The sequence below is a fragment of the Eumetopias jubatus genome, unplaced genomic scaffold, assembly GCF_037043125.1.
Source record: "Eumetopias jubatus isolate StellerSeaLion01/CBP00866 unplaced genomic scaffold, mEumJub1_p1.0 scaffold_3, whole genome shotgun sequence".
NCBI classification, from domain to species: Eukaryota; Metazoa; Chordata; class Mammalia; order Carnivora; family Otariidae; genus Eumetopias; species Eumetopias jubatus.
In genome coordinates, this window is record NW_028274809.1 from 165,269,597 (window position 1) to 165,276,298 (window position 6,702).

The following is a 6,702-nucleotide window of genomic DNA, read 5'->3' on the forward strand; positions in this document are numbered from 1 at the left end:
CCGAGATCTGCTGCTTTCACTGGGCTATGGCTCCAGGATAAACTGGCCACCATCATCCTATATCTAGAAATTTCTCATCTAACACATTATTTCCTTTTTGTAGATATCTTCAAATGCTATAAAAATATATACAATTCTGTTATTTCAAGGGCAGATATTTGAACAATTTAGGTAAAGTTACTCTTCTGCATATATACCTCTGAAAGTATTCTTCACGAGGGTCTTTTCGCCTAAGAATTAGTTTTGTTGAAATTTCTGAGTCACAAACATACCTAGTGTTTCTTTTGGGTTCCCTTTGTTCATTATCATGATATCAATGCAAATTATTTGAAAATCAAGTAAGTGGTTAGCTATAATGAATATATGTGGGTAAAACCAGCTACCGCTACTCAGTAGATGTACTGATCTATCAAGTAACAATCACCACATCACATTAAGTGATGATAATGCTTAGACCATTAATAAGGCCCAAACTGTTTTCAGATATTCTGAAGCCCACAAATAGCCATCTAAAAAGAAAGCTGGGTAAAATTGGAATTTAAAAGACACACTTAAAGATCTCAAATGGAAATGAAAAATGGCACTTGAAATATACACTCTGCAATACCCCTCAAATGGGTATTATTAATGGGTATTATTCTAAGTGGTGATCTTGCTAGTAATACATTAATATTATTGCTCTGCATTAAATATGTTTATCAAGGGACCCCTGGGTGGCTCAGTAAGTTAATTGTCTGCCTTCAGCTCAGGTCATGATCCCAGCATCCCGGGATAGAGCCCTGCATTGGGCTCCCTGCTCAGCGGGGAACCTGCTTCTCCCTCTCCCTCTGCTACTCCCCCTGCTTGTGCTCTCTCTCTCAATCTCTCTCTCTCTCACGAATAAATAAATAATCTTAAAAAATAAATATATTTATCAAAATTAAAGAAATCAACACCAATGTTGCCTTTGAGGGATATGAATATACTTCTAGGCATATTTATATAATATAGCCTGAGGAAAAACTTTCTTGTTCAACTAAAAATCAGTTAAAGCCCTAAACCGTGAAGCAAGTGTATAAATCCTGCCTGCAAAAGGAGGAGCAATTGCCAGTCTAATGAGCAAAGAAGTCCATTTCCTCTCTGAGCTGCATGGATGTGAGTCATTGAAGATGATGCAATGATATGAATGACTTTCTCCATCAGTAGTGGCTTATTTTGTGAAAAGGCAAAAAGAACCGCTGGTTAAAAAGATACCTCAGTGAAATGTGTGGAACTGACGTCATTCTCAAGGAGCCCAGTTTAAGTTTAAGGAACTTTGGGAGGGAATCCACATGTTTCCATTGGCCAGTGGTGATTCTTCAAAGATTTATGAATAAGTGATTTTCTTTCACCAACAGATTAGGAACAAGTGAAACATGAAGGAAATATTTGTCTCCACTGAAAAAACAACCTTCTAACTAGGCTTATTTCTTTTTTTATCTGATCTAAATGAATAGAACTTCACTTTGGTGAAAAAAATTAATCCTCCCCCCCCATCTTTATTGTGGTATTATTGACAAAGTTGTATATACTTAAGGTATACAACTTGGTGTTTTGATGTGCATATACATCGTGAGTTAATCAACACATCCATCACTTCACATAGTTACCGTGTGTGTATGTGTGTGTAGTGAGCACACCCTAGCAAATTTCAAGTATACACTGCAGTATTGTTAACTATAGTCACCATGTTGTACATTCGATCCCCAGAACTTATTCATCTTGCATAACTGAGACTTTATACTTTCTGACCAACATCTCCTCATTTCTCTCTCCCCCAGCCCCTGGTAATTACCATTCTACTCTCCGTGCCTATGAGTCTGGCTATCAGAAAGAACTCCCAGTTCTACACACCCCAATTTTGTAAGAAATATGTAAGTTACCGTCTATGTGTCTGGTACATAGTAGATGTTTAATTAATGCTGCTAAATTTGATAAAGGAATTACATAATCAACTTGGTTATCTGAAGTAGAGTTTGGTTCATGTTCTATAATGAGAAATAAAAAAATTAAAAATGGATAGTAAAATGAGCTCTCCAGGTTAAGGAAATTCATTTAATCTTGAACAATGAATGGAAACTTATAAAATATGGATAAAATATGTGCAGCAGGTACACATTTAAGAAATGGCAAAATGTGAATATTTAGACATGCAAAGCCATTTAGTTATATTATGAACTAAAGCATGTGATTTAATTTGTTAAACTTCAAGTTATACATATTTTCCAGGTGCTGGCATGATCTATTAGAAAGAGCATATTACCTGAGGTTTGTAATTGTGGCAATAATTATGGCAGTACTTTTGCCAACCTCTCAGGCTTGTATCTGGCATCCAGCCCGCTTGTAAATCAGACCCTTTGTTTGCTGGCTGTTGGATGTACGACAAGTCAATTACCAAAGCTCCCTACTCTGTAGGCGCAGTGGTAGAGCCTTGACCTACATTAGCTCCATTTTCATAACTCTGAAAATAGAGATTATTATCACCATTTCACAAATTAAAAACCCGAGCTTCGGAGAGGTCCAACAGCCATATATAAAGTGCATAGATCAGCCTCTGGCACGTAGAAAGTTCTTTTAACATACTGTCACCCCACGATCAAATACTACGAGGAAGGCCTGCTCTGTTCTGAATAATGGTCAAGGGGGCCTACTCGAGCCTGAAACTCACTGGGCTAGCATCATGTCCCAGCTCTCTCACTTGTTATATGTGACCTTGAGCAAGATTCAGCCTCTCCATGACTTGGTTTCCTCATTCGTGAGTGGGGGTTATAACTTGATCTCTTTCATTAAGCTGTCTGAAGATTAAATGAAATAACACATGGAAAGCACTTAACGTATTACCAGACACAAGAAGCGTTCGTGGTGATGTGTGTGGAAGTCATTTGTGAAGCATTTAAATGTTCTACATTGTTTGTCTTCATCTAAATTTATAATCACAGACATAAAGCCAAAATAAGATTTTCTGAAAGCAATCATTTTGTAATGACATACTATACGATATAATAATAGCTCTTTTTCAAAAAGAATAATACCACAGCCCAAAATAAAGAAACCATAGATGTGATAGGATGCTATTTGGCAGTGGGTACACGAAGGGCTTGTATTTAAATTCAAAAATGTCTTTGCATTTTTCTTTTTTTTCTCACATTAAAAAAAAAATATTTCAAAGACCACATATGAAAAGTCAATTTTTAAACGTGTGCTCCAGTAAATAACCAGGCAAGCTAAAATTGTTATGATTGATTGAAATAATTGATTGCCGCCTGCCAACTTTACCTTTCTTAATTATAAAATACAATTTCCGTTTTGCGCTTTCCAACCCAAGGTTTACAAAAGCTGAGAGAACTCTTCTGCTCAGCCTCTGATTATATCAGCAGCGCCACTTTTTCAGGCCCTATCAGATTGGGCTTGGATGATAATTACTTGGGAAGTGTTTGATCTCAATGATGAATACATGATTAGTTTTTCATGAAATCAGTCAACCACACCGTACAGCACTACTCATGTGAAACCTTGTTGATTTAGCTGTTAGAAAGCACACATCTCCTTCAGTTCAGATATGGGACATCCGTCTTTGGGGAAAAGAGGGTGGAAAAAGGGCAAGTTTATGGGTAATGATATTGCAGAGGCAGATATTTAAGGTTTGCTAATTTTCTTCTCAATTATACTCTTCTCTTACCTACTACATGACCACAGATTCCATCTCAGTTGTGGAATATATCTTTTCTTTAAAAAAAGGGGGGGTTTCATGACACCTTTGCTATCTCTCAACCCCTTAGAGGGTTTTGCCCTGATGAATAATATTTTATATGTGAACTGTTTATGTGATTTTTCACGGAGTGATAACCTCGCTACCGCTTAACTTTGATGCATTGTGAGCACTGGTTCTCTTCACTAAAGTGCTTTTACACACCCCTCCCATAAATATATGGCTACTTTTCCTAAAAGGCCTGGGTTGAGGGTGTTTTGTTTCTTTGTTGATTTGTATCTCCGTGTGTGCATTTTTCTGTGATATAGGCTGTTTTTCCAAGAGTCAATGTTCCTTGCATTTTCTTAAATTTCGAGTCATCTAATACTCAGAAATCAGATAAAAGGATTCAATTGTCAGTCTTTACACAGCATGCATTTGTTTAAAGGGGTAGAAGCATTGCACTTTGAAAGAAAAGGGAAATATATTTTATTTTCTGTATTTGCCTGACCTCACTGACTTTTATTTTTTATTTTTTTATGATGTTATGTTAATCACCATACATTACATCATTAGTTTTTGATGTAGTGTTCCATGATTCATTGTTTGCGTGTAACACCCAGTGCTCCATGCAGTACATGCCCTCCTTAATACCCGTCACCAGGCTAACCCATCCCCCCACCCCCTCACTGACTTCTAGAAAAGCCCTAAAATAAAGAATTCTGTAGAGTATTTTTCTAATGGAAGGATGCTTTCTAAAAATAAGGTTTCAAGTCTTTAGCTTCATTCTCATAATTAAAAACTTACTTTAAAGGAAGAGACCTTTATAGACCTAGACCTTTATAGACCTGTATAGACCTTTCTCTTTCATTTGGATCATCCTCTTTTAAGAAAAATCCTCAACACGTCAATTATATTTGAGCAAGATGCCTTAAAAAGTAATGTCCAGTCTCACATTTAGGTCTTTCAACCATTTTGAGTCTATTTTTGTGTGTGGTGTAAGGAAATGGTCCAGTTTCTATGGACTCTGAGAAACAAACCGAAGGGTCTAGAGGGGAGGGAGGTTGGGGGATGGGTTAGCCTGGTGATGGGTATTAAGGAGGGCACGTACTGCATGGAGCACTGGGTGTTTTATGCAAACGATGAATCATGGAACACTACATCAAAAACTAATGATGTAATGTATGGTGATTAACATAACATAATAAAAAAATAAACTAAAAAAAAAGAAAAGTATGTCCAGTTCTTTGTGGGCAAAAGAAGGTGGAGATTTAGTAAGCTGGACTGAATATTTCCAAATCTAAGCCCGAGCTTTGATGCAATAACTGAGACACTGGGATTATTTCTCGACCTCAGCACTGTTGACATTTTGGACCAGATCACGGTAATTCTTTGTTGCGGAGGCTGTCCTGTGCATTGTGGGATGCTTGGCCACTTTTCTGGCATCCACCTACCAGATGCCAGTAACACTCCCTTCCCCCCAGTCTCGAAAGTCACTGATGTCTCCAAACACTGCCAAGTGACCTATGGGAACAAAACCGCCCCCAACCGAGAACTACCACTTTAGACAAGAAAATTTGAGAAAGATGGGCTTACGTTATCCAAATAATTGCCTTTACTTCCTCTTACAGATAAGCTTATTTTTCTTATGGAGGGTGAAGAATGCTACAGACTTGTATCATTTCTTTAACAGAAGGGGAATCAGGCATTAATGCATGTTAATGAGACATATTTGTCCGGTAGATAAAGAACGGGCTCTGAATAATATGCAAATGCCAATGACTGGTTACGACTACAGCCTCTCTTCATTTTTATAACAATGCAGTTCTACAGCTGAAACTTAGCTTTTTGGATTAAAAAAAGTAGAAAAAATACATTCAAAAAGTGTAACAGTTAAAAGAGTAGACAGTTCATTGTGATGATAGGGTTTGAATAAATTTGATAAATTCTAACATTACAATTAGATCATTTTATTGATATAAACTGTCTAAACATATTCCTATTACACTAGAAAAATATATGATGTCTTCATAACACTGCGAATATAACCAAATGAGCAAAAACTATGGCATGCTTACAGGAAGATTACCCCAGTGCTGTGAAATCTTTGACTTCTCACGTAGCTATTATCTCATTATTCTGTTCCAAAGGAAGAAAAGGCAGGCTGACAAAAAAAAATTTAAAAAAATTTAAAAATTAAACTGTAGTGTAGTGCAATTTCTGTCATTTGGAGCTAATGAATGCATTTCAGTATTGAGCAGCAACCACACTAGTAACAACACAAACACCACTGATTTGGAGCAATAAATTTTAGGACATGGCAGACTCATATTAGTATAATAAGCTCAAACATTCATTTCACATTAAGAAAACATATAGCCAACACTAGACCGTCAAGATACCTATTTTTTTTCTTCCAACAGAACCACTTGGCTTTAAAAAGGAATCCACAGTACTTGTATTTAAGTCTAAAATAAACCTGAAAAGCAACTATGCGAATTGGTTCTCTCATCACCACCACCAAAAGTGTGTCTTGATTATCAGTGGAATTATTTATTGCTATTGAATATGATGTTGTTATCATTGGTTTGATTTTTTTTTTTTCCCATGGCCTACTCAAACAATTCTTCAAGATCTCCAAATCAGGGTCTTGGGTGGTTCAGAGAATGCTTGCTTCAGTGGCACATATAGTAAAATTAGAGCAATGCAGACAATATGAGCTTGCTCCCTGAACAAAGATGGCATGCTAATTTGTGAAGCATTCCATATTTTTTAAAGGCCTTAATCACAGCTAAAGGAGATAACATTCATTGAGTTTTTAAAATGAGATTTTTACAATGTGCCAAGTGGGGCTATAAACTCTTTACATATATCATTTCATTTACTCTTTTAAAAACCCTGTGAGGTAGGTGCCTTTATTACCCTGACTTGCAGATGAGGGACCTTTGAGGAAATGCGGCTGGGATTTGAGCAAGACAGGCTCGCTCTGGAATTTG

The 6,702-nt window shown here is 36.8% G+C and overlaps 1 non-coding gene across 1 annotated transcript; it reads left to right on the forward strand.

Moving 5' to 3' along the window:
- The first annotated feature begins 6,372 nt into the window (after positions 1-6,372).
- On the forward strand, positions 6,373-6,479 carry LOC114211565 (U6 spliceosomal RNA). The gene has a single exon (XR_003609792.2). It is a non-coding gene; the product is annotated as a U6 spliceosomal RNA (small nuclear RNA).
- Positions 6,480-6,702: the final 223 nt, after the last annotated feature.